The sequence below is a fragment of the Bombus pascuorum genome, chromosome 3, assembly GCF_905332965.1.
Source record: "Bombus pascuorum chromosome 3, iyBomPasc1.1, whole genome shotgun sequence".
Classification (NCBI taxonomy): Eukaryota; Metazoa; Arthropoda; class Insecta; order Hymenoptera; family Apidae; genus Bombus; species Bombus pascuorum.
The window spans coordinates 5,078,503-5,100,155 of record NC_083490.1 but is presented as its reverse complement, the minus strand read 5'-3'; the positions used below and the strand labels follow the sequence as shown (position 1 = coordinate 5,100,155).

The 21,653-nt window shown below is 36.2% G+C and overlaps 1 protein-coding gene across 4 annotated transcripts in view; it reads left to right on the top strand.

Moving 5' to 3' along the window:
• Nucleotides 1-21,653, top strand: part of LOC132905308 (protein rhomboid) — a 179,463-nt gene that overhangs the window by 78,688 nt on the left and 79,122 nt on the right. The gene's annotated exons all lie outside the window — the stretch shown is intronic.

Genomic DNA, 21,653 nt, shown 5'->3' with positions numbered 1-21,653 from the left:
TAAATTAACAGAGAAAAATTGCGATTAAAGAGGATACATTGACCAATTTACTAATTTTTCAACGATCAATCTCTATGGCCAGTAAAACGAATCGTATTGAAATAAAAATTAGGTAAAAAAGATAATCCGAAAGATCCAAGTACGGAGTAGAAAAAGGGACAGCATTTTATCAAGCCTAATACCGTCCCATTAGAAAATCCTTTTCCATCGATAATAAACGAGTCCCTTAACAAGCAGGCAATGTCCCACGGGAGTGATTTAGCTTTTACATTAACGACGCATTAACGAGGAGCTAGGACGATGCCAAAATCCCTCTCTGTTTCTCTCCTCCGTCCGTCGATTCGCCTCTAAATCAATTATGATAATTGGCCGGCAATAAATCGTTTATTACTTGAACGAATCGTTCGTCGTTGGAACGGAGCGTCGATTTCGCCATGCATCCGAACGATCAAGACTTCAGGCTGCGCTTTTTTAATCAACCGGAAAAATTACATTCCTAGCATCGCATCGTGCAAAATATTGGAAAATCAGCGAAACCGGAGCAACTGTTTTATTAATCTCATCTCTTCTACTGTTGCGGCAATTAGAGGGATTCGGCAATCAAACTGTTTTCCGGCACAAATTGTTCGGAAATAAATTGACACAGGGGAGTAGCACGATCGGTTAGGGGTGCGATCGATGGGTTGGTTCCCTCTATGGTTTTTCCGTAATTGGAAGATTTGCGGAAAATCGGGAGGGATGATGGTGTGTATTATGTTCAGGCGATCTTATTTAGGGGTAGTTTTATGTGTTATTGTTTGAATCATTTTTTGTGCAATATAAACACATATTGATAATATTTTTTATGGATAAATATTCACAGGAGATATTTCGATGTTATTTAGTTAATTTACAAAATGAATATGGAAATGTTTTACTTAAATGGAGTTCACTTTAGGATACGAATAATTTATTGCGTATCCATGTATAATATATTTTTTCAATCTCACGAGCAATATATATCTCTAAATTATTTGTCCTTTTCTGAAATTCTATAATTCAATTGGAAATATCAACGAAATTTAAATGTACTCTTCCTTCGTTATTATTTACTTCTCGTCGTGTTGCTTCTTTTACCCCAAAGTAAATCTACTAGACATTCTATTACGAGAAACACGACGCAACTATAACCCTTCGTTGGCAAAACTAATTTAAAATCCATCGTCCAATTTCATCTTGAACAATCGAACCCTCTTCGGAGGAAAAAAAAAAGAAAAAAGAATGGTCTCGAGTCTCAGCAGCTAGAACACATTTATCCGACGCGAAACAAAAGCCACCCCCGGGCGTTCTCTCGCTTCTTTACCTTTTCCCCTCGCTTTAACCGGGCGCCCTCTTAGGTGGAAATTAAATTTTACATCTCGCTCGTGTCCAACTTTTCTCGTCGCTCCTCGTGGCGTTGTCAGGCGTTAAGAGAAGAAACGAAACTTCCTCGTCCCTTCTCCATCGGTTCTGGAGTGTATCCAGGCTTCGCGAGAATTTTTCTACGGGTCTTCCAACCTTTTCAGCCGCTGGCGAGCCATTGAATTATGTATACGGAATAAATAAAGCCGGTTGCACGAAATTGGACGCGGCACACGCGTGGTTCCAGGCCCAAGGGCAATTTGAATTTTCCCGCCTCTTCGCGACCAGCTTCCGCGGAATTTTACTGTGCTGCCGAGTAGAAAGCAGCTGCTGCAAATGTTGTACAAATCAATGTGTGAAGAGCGTATGATTCCCGTTTAATGAAAATCGAATTACGAGGGGATGGAAAATTTGTTGTAATTAGGCGAGGGAAGTTTCAAAATTAAGGGTGTTTAATATATTCGAGATTGGAAGCCTGTCAGCATCTTGCACGATAATTCCAGCAATAATATCAACGGATTGGCAAGTGACAAGTTGTAGATTGTTGTTGAGATATGTATAATTTTCTGTGCTGGATTGGGTTAAATGCGTATTAGAGATACTTGTATATGAATATCAGTGTGTGAGCGTCAGAAGGCGTCCAGGCCTTAGTTAGGACAAAAGACGATTGGCAGTGGTTTAGAAGCATCTGGAAGAGTCGGTTAACAGTCGAGTATAGAAGAAAGTGCTGAGACGCGTGCAAGTGTGTATCGATGAATATATGAGAAATCGTCCATGAAATAAATATATTATTATTTGAATACTAATCCTCAGAGTATATTCAGTGTTCCTATAACATTATTTCGGCTCCAAAGATCCACGATTTTCAACAATTGTATCGTAAATTTATGTTACATAGACGGAGTACCAATTTAGTTTACAATTTCACAGATGAATATGTTTTATATTTTATTTAAAACAAGAACAACAAGGATTCCGCGATTCAGCATTTTTTAAAGTATAAGAGGAACACCGAAAAAAGAAAATTGTGGTATTTCCAGTGCTAAGCTCAAAGCATTTTCTCGAAATTCGAAGAAATTTTACGAGGAACCTGCTTACGAAATCGCATGCCTAAGTATTATAGCCATTTCTACCGAGAGAATTTTAAGGAAAAGAGTCACGTCAGACGCGAATTTTGCTGGAAGAAACGTAAGACGAGGAAAGAAATTTTTGTTAAGCACAGTTTCCGGATAGTTCTCATTTTTCCAACGAAAAATTTTCAACAGCCGCGTATTACGGGCGAGTCTCGCGTACCCAACTTGCAGACACCGTGTTCCAGTTTTTAGAAATTCACGATATTGGTTCGCCGTCTGGACCGTAGCACTTTCCTTTTGGCAAATATCATGTTTTCTCACAATTTTCTGCTCGTTAACCGTGGCCCATTCACGCCTCTCGTAATGTCGCGAATTTTCAAACAGACATACCGTTATATCTCACCGAACGCCGCATTATGATCTGTCCAGGGAATCGTTATTCCCTATGATGATCCGTTTTCCAACGATTCATAAGTAATCTGGAATGTTTGAAAGTCTAATATTTTGTTACAAAAGTTGGAAAATTTATAGTTTGGCTCCAGATTTCTATGTAAATTTATACTTTTATAAATGCAAGTAAAGAAATGCAGCTTGGATAGTTTTATTCAATACATATCACAGTGAATACCATACTTTGCGTATTTTATACATCTCTTTGTATCGTGTGCATTCCACGAGCGTGCAATTTCACATAAATGCACGAACATCTGCGTATAAATGAATATAAATAATCTTTTTGTTGATAATTTGCAAACGGGTTATCTTTCGCTTTAATTGAATTTCGAGTGGAGTTTAATCGTTACGTCATTGATTATTTCTTTGATAATTTTTGGAGCTGGATTTTGTTTAAAGATTTTTTATTTCTGAAGTGTTTGGTATTATTTTTCATTGTCCTTTATTAATCGTAGGTGGAATTTAATTTAACAGCAATCCAGACTCGACAAATAGATAGCGCTGTATAATGGCATGCGAGCGTTGAATACGTATTCGTTTAAAAAGTATTGTTTTGTTTGCTTAGCACATTGTACTGTAAAATGATAAAAGTTATGATTAAAATTTAATCAATATGTGAATCAACTATAATCTCGTTTTCTTCAGCAACTAAAATTTGTTAACCTACACAGGAAAGTTTAACGTTAGCGTAGTTAAGATTTTTATTGAAATTGGATATCTGCTTTGAGAGATTTAGTGGAAATCCAAACGAACATATTATGAAAGTACGTACTAACTTAACGTCAGTCGAATGCAAGGTCCGACTAAAATCTAGCCTGAACTAATCCACGTGAAATCTTACCTGAGATCTAACTTAGGTGAGTTCTAATCTACACCTGATCCAGATCTAACCCACCCTAATCCAGTACAAGTTACACACACCCAAGTAAAACCTAATCCGGCTCTGCGGAAACTCTAAATAATATCCGAGTTGCTCTAATTCCAACTTTTGTCCAAGATTTATCACTGCTTTCTCTACGTACTCTAAAACCAAGAAAGCAAATAAAATATCAAATTTGTAGAAATAAGAAGAGCAATGAATCCAACAACAACATCATCCGATATAAATTAAGCCGTTAAAGTGGAAATTTCTACGACAACTCGAACGTTAAACACGATTTTAGAAATGCAGAGTTTCTTCTGTTATAGTTTGGAGAATAATTTCCGCAGATACTAAAGAGAATATTTATTAATACTAGAATTACTATTATGTCTACGTACTATATGGCAAAACAGAATAAGAAAATATAAAGTATTATATAATAATAGTTCGTATTACAATTCGAAACTTATGTTCGAAAAGAAGTTCGAAGATTCTTTTTTAACTAAAAAAGAATTCATAACTAAACTTTTTTAACTAAAAAAGGATTTTTAACTAAACTTTTTTAACTAAAAAAGAATTTTTAACTAAACTTTTTTAACTTAAAAAGGAATCTATCAGGAATATCATTTAATATTATTATAAAGATTGCAGACAAAATAAAAGGCGTTTGCGATTCTCAGTGTATACTTTTTCTAACTTTAATTAGAAATTGCACGAGTGTTGCAACAAAGATCGGAATAGGCGATGGAATAACGACGCCGATGCTACGAGGCGGCCATGGCGCGTAGATCTTCTGCAATGATTTTCTACAAATATTGGATTGGCAACTAAGTGACTGCGGATTTTGTCATCAGTTGCCAATCCAATATAATCTCCAAGAAATGCTTCAAAATCTTAGATGTAGACCGATATTGCTAGAAGACAGGAAATAATAGGCGGATATTCCAATTTGTTGCTTGGGAAAACTAAATCGGTAGAAGTAAACCGCGGATCCTGGTGGCTCGTTACACCCGGTTATCGACGTCCGTGACCCAAGTTGCGCGATCCAGAAACGTCGCTCGAAGTGGCGTCGTTATGGCGACTGGAATAATGAAGGAAACACTCCATTGCCACCATCTTCCTGGATATTGAATATTGCTCTTAAATTTATCGAGTAGACGGTTCCCTTTGCTTCGATTAAATCGGTCGTAAAATTGATTTTTATATTTTTGGAATTCGCGGTAAATTGAATCGATGCGAGCAGAGTGGTAAGTTGGGCGGCAAATAACGGTAATTATATGGGTTGTTTTATGGCGCGTTTGGGAGTAATTAGCTGATGAAATTGCTTCGCTTAATGTATAGCAATTCGCGTTGTCCGTAGAAAAATTCCATACGCAATGGGATTCTGTCATACTTGTGCAAGATTACGCGTAAAAATCAATATACAGAATTATTGTTGAAACCTAAATCAACGGTAGATCGAGTAGAATAGCAAAAAGCAAAATTAAACGAGCAAAGGGGGAAAAAGGAAGAAAGAGGAAAGAAGCGAAGAGAGAAAAACGTACACGTTCCATCGATCTTCTTCTCGCGTAGACAACCCTCTTAAGCCTCATCCTTGGAAATTCGCGATGAGTTTTGCAAGCAAAGGGAACTCTAGGGGAAGAAAACAAAGGGTCAGAAAGAAGCGTGCACACGGGCGACCAAGTTCTCTGGGGAGGAATTCGTAGCAGAGAAGTAAAGCTGCCCCAGAGTGGTGGGCTAGCCGCGTTCCCTTGAATTACTGGCGTCTCAGCGCCCAGGGAAAAATACAACCCGACCAGGGATCGCGTAAATACCGAATGAGACTCGAAACAACGAATGAACAACGAACCTTGTTTTCACTCGGTCTCGTTTGTAAGATGCGCGTACGATAACCCCGCGGTGTCCTTTCATAACTTACGTTTAAAGATTTTAGGGAAGCTTGCGATTTCTTTTTTCAACTTTCTTCATTTGGAACAGAGCAGCGGTTGCGCTTGAACGATCTTCTGGATTTACGGCGAATACATCGTAGAATAAATTGGTTTTTGAATGTCGTACTTTCGATCCTCTTTACAAATTTTACCGATTTCTTCTTGGAATTTATTCTGTTTGACGATATTAGAAGTTCATTGCAAATTCTTCGTAAATTCTTTGTCTCTTTGTCTTTTTGAGTACGAATGATGCGATAAAATTTCAGAGGAAAAAGAAGAGAGCCACGAGACAAACGAATATGTAATTTACCATTGTTATTATTATCGTTGTGCGTGTTACAACAAACATCGTCCCAAATCTTTTTTATAATACAAAACACACGTTACAATCCCCGATAAATTGGATCACACCGAACCAACGTGATTCACGCGGATAACGGCGACATCGCATCACAGAGGAGGATCGTTGGCTGACATTTTGCAAGCATAATCGAGGGAAAATCCATCGAACTGTCGGAGTACCGACACTGTGCGCGATACGCTTCGCCTAAATGCGATTTTCTATTGTTACCAGTCCGCGTATTGTCCGTTATTTAATTACAGAAAATTAGCAACGACAAATGACTGGCTCATTAATGTGCAATCCAGTGATATTTGATAATCCCTTCGCGTTTGAGCAACCTGTGTTTGTTATAGGACAGTACAGTGAAACGTTGCCAACGATTCGTTCGTGGCTGACGATGATTATTCTAGCGAATTTGCATCCTTCGATACAATCCTGGCTTTTACTATATAAAGTAACGTGTATTATATTACAGAAATTATTACCAAAAAGATATTATATGTTAATGACTAGACGAATTAATCTATGAATAATATGTTATAAACAGAGTATTATAAGTGAAAAATGTTTGGTAAAGAATCGTTACTGCAAAGAATAAAAATGTTGAAATGTTGGCTTTTACTATATAAAGTAACGTGTATTATATTACAGAAATTATTACCAAAAAGATATTATATGTTAATGACTGGACGAATTAATCTATGAATAATATGTTATAAACAGAGTATTATAAGTGAAAAATGTTTGGTAAAGAATCGTTACTGCAAAGAATAAAAATGTTGAAATGTTGGCTTTTACTATATAAAGTAACGTGTATTATATTACAGAAATTATTACCAAAAAGATATTATATGTTAATGACTAGACGAATTAATCTATGAATAATATGTTATAAACAGAGTATTATAAGTGAAAAATGTTTGGTAAAGAATCGTTACTGCAAAGAATAAAAATGTTGAAAATGACAAAGTGAGTTCGCGCTCGCCATCCATATGCGGATGCGCCAGTTACAATAAACAGTAATTAGAAGATTGTTTTAGATACAATCGATAGATTTAATCGATAGGTTTAAGATGTTTTTTTGTTTTTATCACTAGTCCATGTAAGAATGTACAATAAAAGTTTTTCGTGTGATACAGTGTGATAAATTTATCCAAAGAATAAAATAATAGCTATTGTGATGCTACCTCTGATTATAGAAATAACAACAAAAAATGTATTATTATAAAATTGGAAAAATAACTCGCTCGCACCGGTGCAAGTTTAAAATTGATCGCATCGAACTATAATGCGAAGGAAGTGTATCAGCAAAGAACGTATCTTCCGATTCAGGCAGCGTGATCAACCGATCGACTTCCGGTAATTTATGAGATGTCGAGAGCCGCGAGGATTCACGATTAAAGCGATCGACGCTCATTGGTCGTTTAATATTTATAACATAATCGGATTAATCGGTGAATAAATGTTAGCGGCACGATATTATTGATAAAGTCGGGAGGAGGTGGATATAAATTAACGGTGTCAGCCGGTAGCAGATAAAATTGTAAAGTAGCTTAATTCCGTCGTTGCAAATTACCGTCATCCGGATTGCTGCGATCGATGGGAAAAAATCGTGTTGTCGCAAATCAATTTTGCTTCGTTTAGTAATTCGTGTGAACAACGTTTTACATATTGAAAAATAAAGGAACGACGACAAGTGGATCAAAAATGAAAGCAACATGAAAATTAACAGGGAAAATTATTTATAAAATTGCGAGTTATTGCACCGATACAACTGTAAAAAATAATTTGAAAAATATGAGAATCGCGATTGTACGTCTGTTCCATCTTTCTCTCTTTTTTTAATAGATTCTTGGAAATTAAACCAGACAACAAGAGGGAACGAGAAACAAAGTAGATTTTAGAGTGGAAAATATGTATGGAAATATTTACGCGCTTTTAACGCGAAACAACGACCTGATGATACGTGTTGTTCGTTTGCGTTGTTAATATTTCATGGTGGGACACGAAAATTCGTCTGGAAAAATATAGGAAAGGAGAAAGTTGGGAGAATGTAAAAATCCCGGAATTCTGGTTTTATATGTAAACTGATAAAACTTACGAATTTGTAAACTTGCACGATTACTTTTCTAAGTTCGATAAACTCATTGTGTAATTTGTAAATACATCTTGATACATGTACGAATAAAATATGTCAATTTTAGTCTTTCCATTGGGAAGCAGTTGAAAAATTAATGACGGGATGATTTAAATTGCATACGGAGAGAGGTTGAAGCTTATGTTCTATTTATTGAATACACGCGCATGCTCGAATCAGCAGCACTGGCACTCTTAATTAATTAACCGATCGAGTTCACGTGCGCAGCGGAAATGCCAATTAGTGTCCTCTCGTTTCTACGATTTCGTCCAATTGAAATTGCTCGGCGATCCCTTATTACGTGAATTTAGTTAAATTATTTTTTGCGAAAGTACGACGTTTCGGTTACGCTGGATTTGCCTCGTTCCACCGATATTTTGATTTTATTAAGGTAAAATCCACGTTATTAAAGGTTAATCCACGTTATAGCAAGTTCTTGTCAACGGTAATACGCCAGTTCTGTTGCGCTTTATGCGCTTTATGTGCTTTATTCGTTTTGCTAATGTCACGACTATTTTTCGTAGTAATCCCCCGTTTCTTTATACCGAAATTACTCTATTTGTCTCCTCGAAATATCGCATAATTTCTGTGGTTTCCATTTGCACCACGACTACTTCATTTTCTTTCTCGTAATTTTATTAATTCAGCCAACGATACGTTCTTTTAATCATATTTCGTATATTTTATCGGTTTCGTTGCTATTTTCCACGATTTCCGTGGCAAATTCTTTTTGGCAAAGGTACACACTTTCGTTTACACTGAGTTTGCTTTATTGCTTTCCCGTGTATGTTCTGTGACTTTTGTGGTGGATCCTTCTTGGCAGAGATGCACTGCTCTCTTCGTACTAAGTTTACAGTATTGGTTTCGTCAGTATCATCTGTGATGCTCGTGGGAAATTCCTTTTATCGGTTACTGTTTCAAAAAAAAAAAAAAAAAAAAAAAAAAACTGTTGGAAATGTATAGTTGTAGGTTTTGAGAACTCTTCACTCGTGTAATATTAATTCATCGTTTAAAAGTGAAATTAATTCAATCTTTGTCGAGGTAATCTTAATAATCAAAACACACACGATAGATTTACAAAAATCAACTTGTGTCTTTTTCGTTTCAGGTATTGAAAACTAGAAGTCTCTTACACATGTCTCATACGTGAAAAACGAAATAGCATAAGAACTGTAAGTAACAACTTTATTATTTAAAGAACAGCTACAGTCTATCCCACTTTTATCAGTTTCAATATTTAATCTTGAAAATGGCACACAATTCATAACCCTTTTCGATACTAATGGCAAAATGATAAATAATTGAAAAAATAAAACTACCCTGACATGTTTTCCGGGCGAACCTCGAATAAGGCGAAATTCTAACAATTTTTCAATTTAACAAAACTTTCGTAAAATTTTCCAAAGGAAGCAGAAAATCCATTGAAAATTAGAATCACCTTAGCAATGATGGTCGATAGGGCAACGACAATTATTGGACGGGTTTGCTCGACTGTGGCAACACACTCGAGCGAAACACGAGACGGGCCGGATGAGCGGCGTTAACCGGATAACGCGGAAAATTGAAAGGATGAGTTATTGACAGAGGTGGTCGCCAGCCCCGTTTTCCCGCTACCACCTTTACCGCCGTGGAAATATGTGACATGATGTTCTATTACTTTTTAACGCGCTACTAACCGTGGATCATCGTTGACCTGTGCTCCATTCACCGGAAACCAGCCGTTTCTCCGGACGATCGCGCGCTTTTTCGCGCCTAGATGCCCGTCACCAAGATACAGATGGATTCGATCGCGTCAATGATCGTTCCAACGTTTTGTTCTTGATGGAAGGGACAGGCATTTCTACAGTGATTTATTCCCTCTCTGAATTTTCGGGAAATATATGTGCAGCCAGAAGATAGTTTAGGCGAGCACTTGATTTATGGACCGACAAATATATCGAGTTCTTACAATGCGAATTACTTTCGTGAGAAATTTGCGTTTCGTTCTTCTGGTTTTAGTTTTTGTAGTTTCATGTTAAGAATAAGAAGTTTCTGTATATCGTGAGAATCATGATACTTTCTGGAATTTTTCTTTCAACAACGAGTAGAGTAACGCGATAATGCAGATTACGATGCGTTTAAATTCGAATAAATAAAATAAATATCATTTTATAAACGAGATATAAAATTCCATATGCAATGTAATTCTATGTTTCATCAAGCTTCTGTGCTGTCGTGTCTTGAAAAATGTTTTATTCCGTTATAGAAGTATTTACAAAATTGTGTGATACTATTTGTTTGAAGAAAATAATATTTTTGTAATTTACGTGATATTTTACGAGTGGAATGTTTATAATATTGTTCTGCTTTTGTATTCTTTTTTTTTGTAATATAATGGAATTGAAATTTTAAGTTGAGATTTTAAGAGATTAACGAGCATGATTTAACGAAGCTTTTTTGTTAAATGAGCAGGTTTTCAGGCGAATGAAGAAATGTTACGATTATTATAATATTTTTTAGCTTAGATTATCGTTATTATTACGTAACGCGATACAATTGTACGTATTAATTATTCATCAGACAATCGTTACAAAATTTGTAATAAATTAATAACAATGTATGTATATATTTACAGATAAAATAGAATCTGTTTATGCAAACTATATTGCAGATAATTAATTTACAATAATTCCGGCAGTAATATCGACAAAGAGGAAATATAAATATTTTATGTATTACAATATTACAGTAATACGTAACGCGAACTATAAACTGGGGTTGCACATGTGCGACTTTACGCATAACACAAATTCCAGCGAATCAAAAACGCATAGTTTATGGATCAAACTTTCTCAACTCCCTGTCGTAAATCATACGAAAGCAGCACAGGGCCTAACAAACGCACAGCATTTTAATGCAAAATGTAATTTTCAATTTTTTGTTTCAGTCGATTTATATTATTCCTTGATCCATTCATATTATTATGCGATAAGAACGTAAAATTAATTACAACTGCAAAGGAACGTAAAGGCTACTTTATTTACGATTTTTAACGATATGTGCATTTTATCTTAAAATTGTCGAACCTACGAATTTCGAGGCTCTCTAATTTCTAAATTATTAAATGTCTGGATATACAACATATTGAACATTCAGGTGTTCAAATATTAAAATCTTGAAATATTCAAATAATCTGATCCTGAAATCTTCAAGCTCCTGAATACACGAATTTCCAAACTCTTAAATATTCAAATTTTCATTACCCTCCGTTCTGTAACGCTACATTTACGCAACATTAACGTATAAAATGTTACCTCTCAGCCCTTAATGATCCTAATTGGCCTGAACGATCCTTGAAAATACGCCGTTTCAAGCACACGTACGCATATGTATAAATATGCATAGCAAAATGGAAAAATTTCCAGTTGGAAAGGAGAAGAGACGAGGTAGAAGAAGAAGGAGGAGGAACAGTCGTTCGGTCCAGCTTCACTGGCAAGAAATCGCGATGGATGGATGAAAAAGAGGCAGAGTTCCACCACTGTGGAACAGCGAGAGCGATCGAGAATTTCGCCGATTTTCTCGGGCATAAATCCACCGCGTTTTTTACAACGACGACTCGCGCTTTTTAATAAAACCATTCGACCACTGGTCCACCTGATGAAATATCGTCTCCAGCCCGGGTTCTCAGCCTACGCGTTCTCGGTTACCCCTTCTTCCGCTCACCCACCTGCGTACCAACGCCAACACACACCCGATGCATCGCCCGACCTCTTTCCGATTCGCTGCTTCCTGGTAAAATTGCAATTTGAGTGTTCGATTATTGCCAGATCTGTTTGTAAATACAGTGCTGGATGAAAGGAAATTTTACGCCATTGTGGGTACAATCGGTCCAATTTTAATGAAGACGATATTAAACAATTAAAACACAATACATAATCAAAATAAATAATGGAAAATATCCAGTTTCTATTGTGAATGACATGTTAATAAGTAATAAATATATTATACATATGTCAACGTCAGAAATATTCAACTTTGAATATAAATTAAAAAAGGAACACGCGAATAATGATATTAATACGCTATAGACAGACGATGGTTCATTGACAATTATTTAAAATATGTAACGTTTAATATAAACGATACGTTATTGAATAATCGAAACGAAATATTATACAGGAGCATCAGCAAATTATATTACATTTAAGAGATAGCACGATCCAAACGACCTTTTTATTCCAGTTATCAGATTAAAAATCTCCACTTTTTCATTCTGCATGCTAAAAGTTGGCGCAGTCACCCTTCCAATTTTCACTCCTTCATCCCGTAGAATCGCGAATTTCGCGAGGTTCAGCCGGATTTTCATGCTATCCCGCGTGTGTTCGTCTTTCACGCGAGCTCGAACGATCAAGCTCGGGCACGGGGCTCAGACCTCGTAATTTCCGCGGAATCGCAATTTTCCCTCGCGCCGGAAACGTTTAAATCCCTCCGTCCCGCCCATTAATGCCATACGTTCTTTCAGACTCGTTATGAATATTCTCACCTGCGCGCACGTGCGACCGCGTTTCCATAGAGCGAAAAGACAGGCGAAAAAGAAAAAAATCAACATAACGAAAAGAAAGAATAGAAAAAATTGAAAAAAAGAAGGTGGAAGCACGCGTCGTGACGCCTGGCCGTCGCGAATTTTAATTCGTCTCGCTCGTATTTATCGCGTCGCGCGTAGCCTCGCGTTTGTCGTCCCGAATTGCGGATATGTTAATTTTCTTGGCGAGATCTGCTCCGTTTTTTTTTTCTGTTTTAGTTGTACTTTATTTAACACATTTTCTGTTTTTAACGTATAAAACTAGGTTTTACGATAAAATTGCGTTATTACACGAAAACACTGCTAATGATAATTACGCTTATAAAATACATGAAATTGCAACGCGCTTTTTTCGACGTATAATAATAAAATAATTATTTGCTTAATCGTTACAATTATTTTAATAGTACAACTATTGACAATTTTCGTTTCAAACCGTACTTTTATTACATATTTGAGTAATAAAAAGTTTCTGAATACTCTATATTGTAAAATAGAATGTTATAGAAAAATTGTAGGAGAAAACTCTTATTAATACGTAATTTAGTTTGAAAAATACACTTGAAAGCTACACTCCAATTAGAAATTTTTAGCAGCTACGGTATTATTTTGCCAGTTTAGTCTATTCTTATGATATTTGTGTCATCGTATTTATTTTATTTATTTTGATTGTGATCGTTTAAATCACGAATCTGCAAACGAACTAAAATATCCTATTCGAACGTTTGTCTCGCGCCAGATGACCGTTTTTCCTTTTTAATTTCATATGAAACGTTCGTTGTCATAAATATATTTCAATATGAATTTCGTAGTCCATATATTCGTACTCATGACAAATGCCTGCGGCAACCAGTAAATTGCTACTACAAAAGCGTTAATATTCTCTTTGTTCGGTTGTCCTTCGATACGCTGAATAATTAGCATGATTACGTGACTTTGATCAGAATAAAAAGAAAGGAAAAAAGGATAAAACAGAATGTATGATTACTTTTTAAGTCCTTTGAGATAATGAGGGGATGTTGTAGGTAGAAATTATTAGCACGTTAATGGATTGAAATCGCGGCCAATGAATTCTGCTCCTTTTTTGAATTATTTATCAACGTTTCGAGAATTCTATTTCCATGGAGAACGTGTGAAAGAATAATTTTCCTTATCTTCTATTACTATTTCAGACTATATTTATATATAGTCCTTCGAAATCGATAGTTTTATCGTTTAATAAATGGAATATATCTCGGTAATCTCCTCCTTTTTGATTCTCTTCGCATTTTATTTTCGATAAGTTCCAAGGATTATATGGTTTAATTCTCCTAAACCTTCAAATGATATTATGTTGAACGTTAAACAGCTTATTTGCTAGTTGGTTGAAGTTGCATAGGAAATTGAGACGGAACCTAAGCTTAGAGTATCATCGTTGTTATACTAAATTTGTCATGCAATATTCATTGTTTTAATTTACATACATTAGCGTCTCTATTGTCAGAATACCATTTAACCGAACGATCGATTATTGGATCGCGGTTTAATGGAAAATTTGGGAGTGGTAAGGAAACTGGGAGGAATTGTTACGTTTTTATTTATAGCGTTTGTTCATGTTGAATATATTAACAAATCCATTATCTCCTTTCGCACCAGGACAAAGATACCTAATTATCCAAACAGGGTGTGGACATAACTGCATCAAATAATCAAAATTCTATTACAGTTCACGTTTGATGTTACGGGTGCGTGTCTATAAACGAATAATTAATCAAACACAATGCATGCACTTCGATAAAATTCACATCAAATTTTCTCAAATTTTCAAACAATCCGAGAAGTGTATTTCTCTTACCAATAATTAATTAAGAATAATTAATTTCTCTTAAACACTGAAATACAAATTCGATTCTGAATGGGCGAAAGAAAGGGACGTTCTCCTTATCGAAACTGAAAAATTCTGAGTTCCCAGCCTCTTACGCATTTGGTGTAAGAGAAACGATATAATTCTAGAGACAGTAAGTAACATTTTCCATTATCGACGAACAAAAGAAAAGAGGAAATCGAGGAGAAAGATGGAAATGTATATATATCGGATGGTCAAGTAGAATGGAACATTCCGGTAATTAAACGTAGCAGATGGTGAGCGAATAGGCGCAGCAGCATGAGCGAGAGGAAGCTTTCGAAAAAACGTTGGGGTTCAGCCTCCGGTAGCCCAGTTGAATTTAAATTCCTTATCGATCGCTCGATCCAGACCCGGGGATCGTTTATTTTTATCTGGTTCGTAGCGTATTGCTGATTGCACGATTTCGACGCTCGAATTTCTATCGAATTCGCAACTTGTTGATTCATTTATAGGATTTGGCAATCGCCGCTATGCCATGCCAACTTTGCACATCATACCTTTTGGCAACGACCCGATGCAACGATTGCGCAACGAGAAACGCTACAATTTTCCATACCACAATTTTTTTTCTTTTTTTTTTTTAATCATTCGATTGTTTTTCTTCCGAGGATGAACTTTTTCACTGGGAGATAAAATGCGAAATACGAAATATTTGAGTGATCCTTTTTGTGGATGGTGAGAGTGTTATGTAAATTCCATACAATTGATTTGGATTTTTCCACCTTTTCGTTTTAACTGCCGTGAATAGTGAATTTTTTTATCTTCCTCTCGATTCTGTTGTAGCAATATAGTTATTAAAGGTGCGAGATACTGTGGGATTGAATTGGTTATGTGTCTTTTTATCGCGAGAAACCGTAATATCTCGCATTTCTTTATCTCTGACAAATTTATTTTATTTGGTAGATGTAATCGTTCTTGCAACGACAGGTAAAACACAGTATCTTAATCGATGAGTAAAACATTTTGATTATTTGTAATAACATTTATAATAGTGTAGACATGTTACTAATTTTACGAAATTGTTCGATGCATTCGTATAATATTAATTCTTCCCAATGTGAATGTACCTTCGTACGAATTATCTTCTGTAAGGGGAAGTGGACCGTGTATAGTCAGACACGCCGTGCAACGTTCATTCTCATTTTCCTATATGATTGTCATTTTAGAAATATTCCTTGTTGAAGTGGTCATCACTTCTAAGAAAACTCTACATCTGGTCTTTTAGTTTGCTCAAGCATTGAAGCCATCGACAGCGTATAGACAAAAGACTGCGTCGAAGGCAAACCATAAACAGTTGATAGGCGACGTTGGCTTCAGGGTTTTCAGTCATAGGGTAACACTGTCAGCGTGCGGATCTGGATCAGCTCAATTATATTCCGCACTTTGTATTTCACTTCAGTATTTAAAATATATATTTTCTACCTTACAATTTATCCACGCGTTCCTTTGTATTCACATACGTCTAATAACCTCAACATTCTTGCATTCTGAATCTAACTACGAAATCTATAATTCCTTTAAGACCTCCATTACTATTAAGAAGGCCTTGTAAACAAAAGAGAAACATTAAAATATTATACAGAACTTATATTTTCTACTAGAATTTCTTATAATATCAAAATCATACTCATCACGAGTGTATATTTTTAAATTATAATCCAAATAATTCGATCTGCCTCTCGATTTACCACAAGAAGACAATACTCAAGACACGATATAATTTAATCAACAGAATCAATTTCATCGACGATTTGTCGGTCAATCAATTCATAATCTATCATTGCCTCTAATAATTTCGCGTCTGCCCAAAAACAATATCACTTTTTCTCATTTCGACGACCAGACAGACATCACGAGTTTCCATTTCAACCCTAACCAGCCTCCGTAGCTTCGTCTACTTACATCTGCAATCCGAATTCAATAAGCGGCCTGGCAAAAGGACGACTTCGACGATCGATCAACGGACCAACGAAAACGTAATGAAATACCTTTCGGATCTTAAATTCGGCTCGCGTCCGTGTCCGTGAGATACCATCGGTCTTTTTTTCCTCCTTCTTTTTCCTTTTCTTTGAAAGAAGAGGAAACTTCGACTGGAACAATTTGCGATAGCATGGGTAAACTGGTTGTTTTTTTGGCGTTTCTTCAGGGAAGAGAAGAGATATGGGGGAAATGGAAAATAGGATGTGGCGAAGTAGCGCAAAAAAATTGTTGAAAAGAAAGTGACGATGTCGGGGATTGGAAATGAGAAAGGGAACAAGAAAAAGATTAGGTGCAAAGAAAGAAGATATTGAAACAGGGAAGGGGAGAATGGAGATAGGAGAGAAATGAAACATAGGAAGATAATAGAAAAGGTAGGAATTGGAAGTTTCAAGATGATTGAAGTAGCGTAAAGGAATTTTTAAGCGGAAAGACATAGACGAGGAAAGAGCGCGGGAGAGGAGATTGGAACAGAAAGGGTGGAAATTAAGAAAAAAGCTAATTGCGAGAAAGAGGAAGATCGAAACGGAAGAAGTGGACATTTAAAAAGAACTAATTGTAAGAAAGAAGAATATTGAAACGGAGAACTGAAAATTCGGAACAAAGACGAGTGGAAAAAGGCGAAGAAAAATACGGTGAATTATAAAATTAAGAAGAATGGAGAATACAGGGGGAGGGGAAAAAGGAAGAAATAAGGTAATGAAAGGAAACGAAGACAGAGAGATAAAATAGGATAGTGTGGGAATGTTAATTGAATATTAAAAGGTAAAAAGAAGATAGAAGGGAGGGAAGCGTAAAATAGCGACAGGAAAAAAGGAAACGGAAGAATGAAACATAGCGATAGTGAAAAATAGAGAAGGTGGATGGGAGAAGTGTAGGAATCCGCGAGCAAGTCGGAAAAGAGAGCAAGCGAAATAACGAAAAACGATATTTCCGGAGAGAAAGTGAACTAGCGAAATAGTAAAAAAATGGCGAAGGCGAAAAGAAATACTAAAATTGTGAAAGCATCGAAGTCAGATAGATGAAACATGACGAAAGAGCATGTCTGAAGCAGAACATATTAAAACGGATTAAACCGTGAAAGAGCAACCAAGACAAAATAACAAAATCGAAGAAAGTACTGAACGTAAGAAGAAACGAAAGTATTGAAAAGAAAAAAGAAGATGAAGAAATGATATTGGAAATAGAAAATATTTAGATATTAGAAATAGAATTAAAAAATAGAAAATAGCGAAGAAATTTCTATTGGAGAAAGAAGAAACGAAGCAACGAATAGAAGACAGAAAAAACGTATCTAAGGAAATAAATATCGAAAAAGAAACAATTACAATTAAGACAAGAAGAATGGGAACGAAGATGAATTCCAAAACGAAGGAAAATAACGTTGTCCGAATGTGTGCCGCACGTTCGGATATAAAAGCGAGCCGGGTCATAGCAAGTAATAGTAGCTCGTAAAGTTCATATACGTGGAGACAGACGGACCGTGATTCGACGAATACGTCTTTCTTATTATCGCTTAAGGATCGAACGTGGTTCACGAAATGTCCTAGATTCATCCAAGCACAACCTTCATATCGTCAATTTCTTCCAGCAGAAAATTTCGGGAAAGAAAAGACGTCACGATGTTAGATACACGGTGACGTTCTTCCCTCGCTTTCCTTTTTAGATTTATGATACTATTTTTCCTTCTTTTTTTTTTTTCCCTCTTATTTTTGAAACGTATAGCGAACAACCGAACCGTTACATTCCCAGCCAAGATTTCTCCTAATATTTGTCTTTTATACGAAGCCGGATTAGGTAACGAACTTCTCGTCTCTCGAAGAGTCAAGAAATCTTCAGATTTCTTGTAATCGGCAAAACATACGGTTCTATTTATCTCTGGATTTCAGTTCAACTAACCGACTAGTTACTTAAGTCCGGAGAATCGGATCTTGTTGACGTACTCGAAATGGTTGTTAATATTTAATTTTTAAAGTTAAATATCTTCTACTTGAAAATTAATTTTTCCTCGATTCGTTATTTAAATTGAAACGGTAGCTATATTTCGTATATTCCAATTGGGAGACTTTTTTAATTTCTCGTTGCTGTTCTTCTAAACGATGTAACTTCTCGATGAATCGTTCATGATTTTCACATAAATATAACGAGATTTCATTGAGAAGATTACCGCATATTTAATATATACTTATCAGCAAATATTTAACACGAATTTTCAAAGCTGATATTTAAAGGAAATTCTGTCGGAAACGAACGTATACTTTTTTTATACATTCAATGTCCTACATATTCTAAACGTGTACTCTACGACGACAAACTATCATTGTTCCTTCTTACCAGACGTTGGCTTTTAACATTTATTTCGTTCTTTATAGTTACTCGGGAAGATTAATTTTACAACTCGTCCATATCCATTTTCTATGATATCAAAGCGCCATTAATCTTCCACCAGTGGCTCTTGCGCTACGAAAATGGACCGTGTCCATTTTCTGTGATACCAACCTACCATTAGGTCTCTGCAACACATCAACCGGAAATCTATTTCTCCCAATAGCTATTCTCGACGTACACGTCTTTCCGTCCTCTTTCCCCTGGACGAGAGTTCTTAATCTTGGAACTGACGTCATTCGGCGTTCGTTCGATTATTCATCGACGCGCCTGCTCCAAGTTATCCATGACGATCAGCTTTTATCTTCTTTTCCTTTAAACATCGTAAAACGTTTTTTAAACGTCTTCTAACTGGAAGATTACACTATTTTAAACTAAATTACACTATGGAATGAACGCTATTTGAAATATTCATAAAACAGAAAGGAATATCCAAAATTATACCAGGTCAAAAAAATTTATTAATATTTTATAATATTAACTTTGATCAAGACTCGAATAAACGTTCAACGCTTGAATTTTCAAAAAACTGATTCAGCAAATATTTCAACGCGTATTAAACTACGTTTGTATCTGTGTTGTATGCGTTACATAAAACTAATATTTGGCCAATATAGCGAGTCTCGTGACCGTAAGAAAATGAAATATCAAGATGATTCAAGATTCGTATAACGCACATTGTTACGTCGGCCGACTCTCTACCTGAGCCGGACCTCACATCGCGGACGTATGGCAGCCAGATGTCCGCACATCTTTATTGCGTACCCCTGAAGACGCTCGCGGACTGACCATAAACCTCAGAAAACTCTAGCGAAAGTCCTTCATATCAAACAAAAGCCTTTTCACGAAAGCGTTTTCTAAGGTTTCTGGTTCGCATCTGAAAAACACGAGAAAGCTAAGTTTGCACAAGTGCGATGCTTCCTACTCCCAACTCTCCATCGAGGGCGGCTAAGACCCTTCCTAGTCCATCGATAGTCTTACTAACCAATAGAAACAATTTCTATGACCCTCACTCCTCCAGCCAAAAACTGTCATCAACAAATCAGATGATTCCGTGCGTTAGACATACCCTTCCTTAGCTCATCTCCGACACAGCATCGTCACTTTCAAGATAGTTCGTCTTCGTCATCAAATCAGTCAACATGTCTACTACGGTCGCTCAGTCCAACGAACTCACTGAGAACCATCGTAAAGTCGCAATCTAACATTCTAACCGATCAATCGCAGTCAAAAACTCTCTGTACGGTCGCATCCAAATCAGTCACATTGTACAAGATCTAACTCGACATTCTAGTGGTAACTTCCGATACTATTAAAACCAACACCTTATATAACCTGTAAGTGTTACTCTAATATAAATATATATATATATTCTACAACCGTAGAGTAAGTTGCATTCATTGAATCATCCCGGTTATCCTAAACGAAACACGGGGAGCGACCATTTCGCGGCGTCGATTAGCCGAATTGTAGCGAGAATTTACGCCTCTCGCTGACGCGTTCCCTCAAGACCGCGTCTCTCCGCGAACGGTCGTAACACACATAATATATTCGTAAAACGTATCTACAAGTGTTGCGATAATTTCGCGAGCCTGTGTATCCGATCAATTCAGAACACAAATATATATGAAATACAATAATGCAACAACACGTCGTTGGTACCGTTCGATAGCCTCGTGTTATCAACCTCCATATATCGATATCCCTTTTCACGAACATTATTCTCTAAACTCTAGTCGTACACCACGGCCGAGAAATTACGAACTTTCACGATCGACGTCCCGTCGAAATTGACTTTATCGATAAGTCTACCACCAGGCCGCACAATATGCGCTCTAATACGAAAGTAATTTACGAAGGCGGACCAAAACTGGTCGTCTGATTGATTTATGCATGGCCGCGCGGGATGTTCCATTACCTAATTCCCAGGACCGATTTAGGTCACGATGTACACTATCGTGCATAAGCATTTCGATACTTGTAAATTATTGCAGATACAAGGAATATACTTGTTAAATGGATCTCTTTAATTTGATTTCGCCTCTATTATATTATTTCAGGCAGTTGCTATCGAATAATGAAGTTTTCGAACAAATACTCCTGGTATTCGTATACTAAAGAGAATTAACGAAGAGAAAGCCGACATTCGCTGTTGTATTATCTACAATTCGTAAAATTTTTAATAAAAGAATGTTCCTTGCTTGATATTCATTAAAATTTTCATAGTACTTTTTGTTTTTTGTTGCAAGGTGTATCGATTAATTTTTTGGACCATGTACGTAGAATCTTTATTTATAAATATCTCGTGTTTATTGTTAATTAAACCATATCGATACCTTGCTTTGCAAAGAACGTTAATAAAGTCTTTGGGTTACGTAGAATTTTCGAATAGGAAAAAGAGACGTTTGAAAACTGAACAAAATATTTATACGTCATCTGCAACAAACAAATTTGTACGAAATGTTAATCCAACATCGCTTATCTAATTGCTATTTGTTTAGTATAATTTTCTAAAAGCTGAACAAGCAAGAGCCACAAAACGACTCACCGACACAGCAACCGATGCTTAAGTAAATCCCGGCAAGTAGTATTAGTCAGTATACAGGCAGACGCACAGCTCTTCGCTAAATCAAACATTTCCCCTGCGTCTTATGCTGCTCTGTTACAGT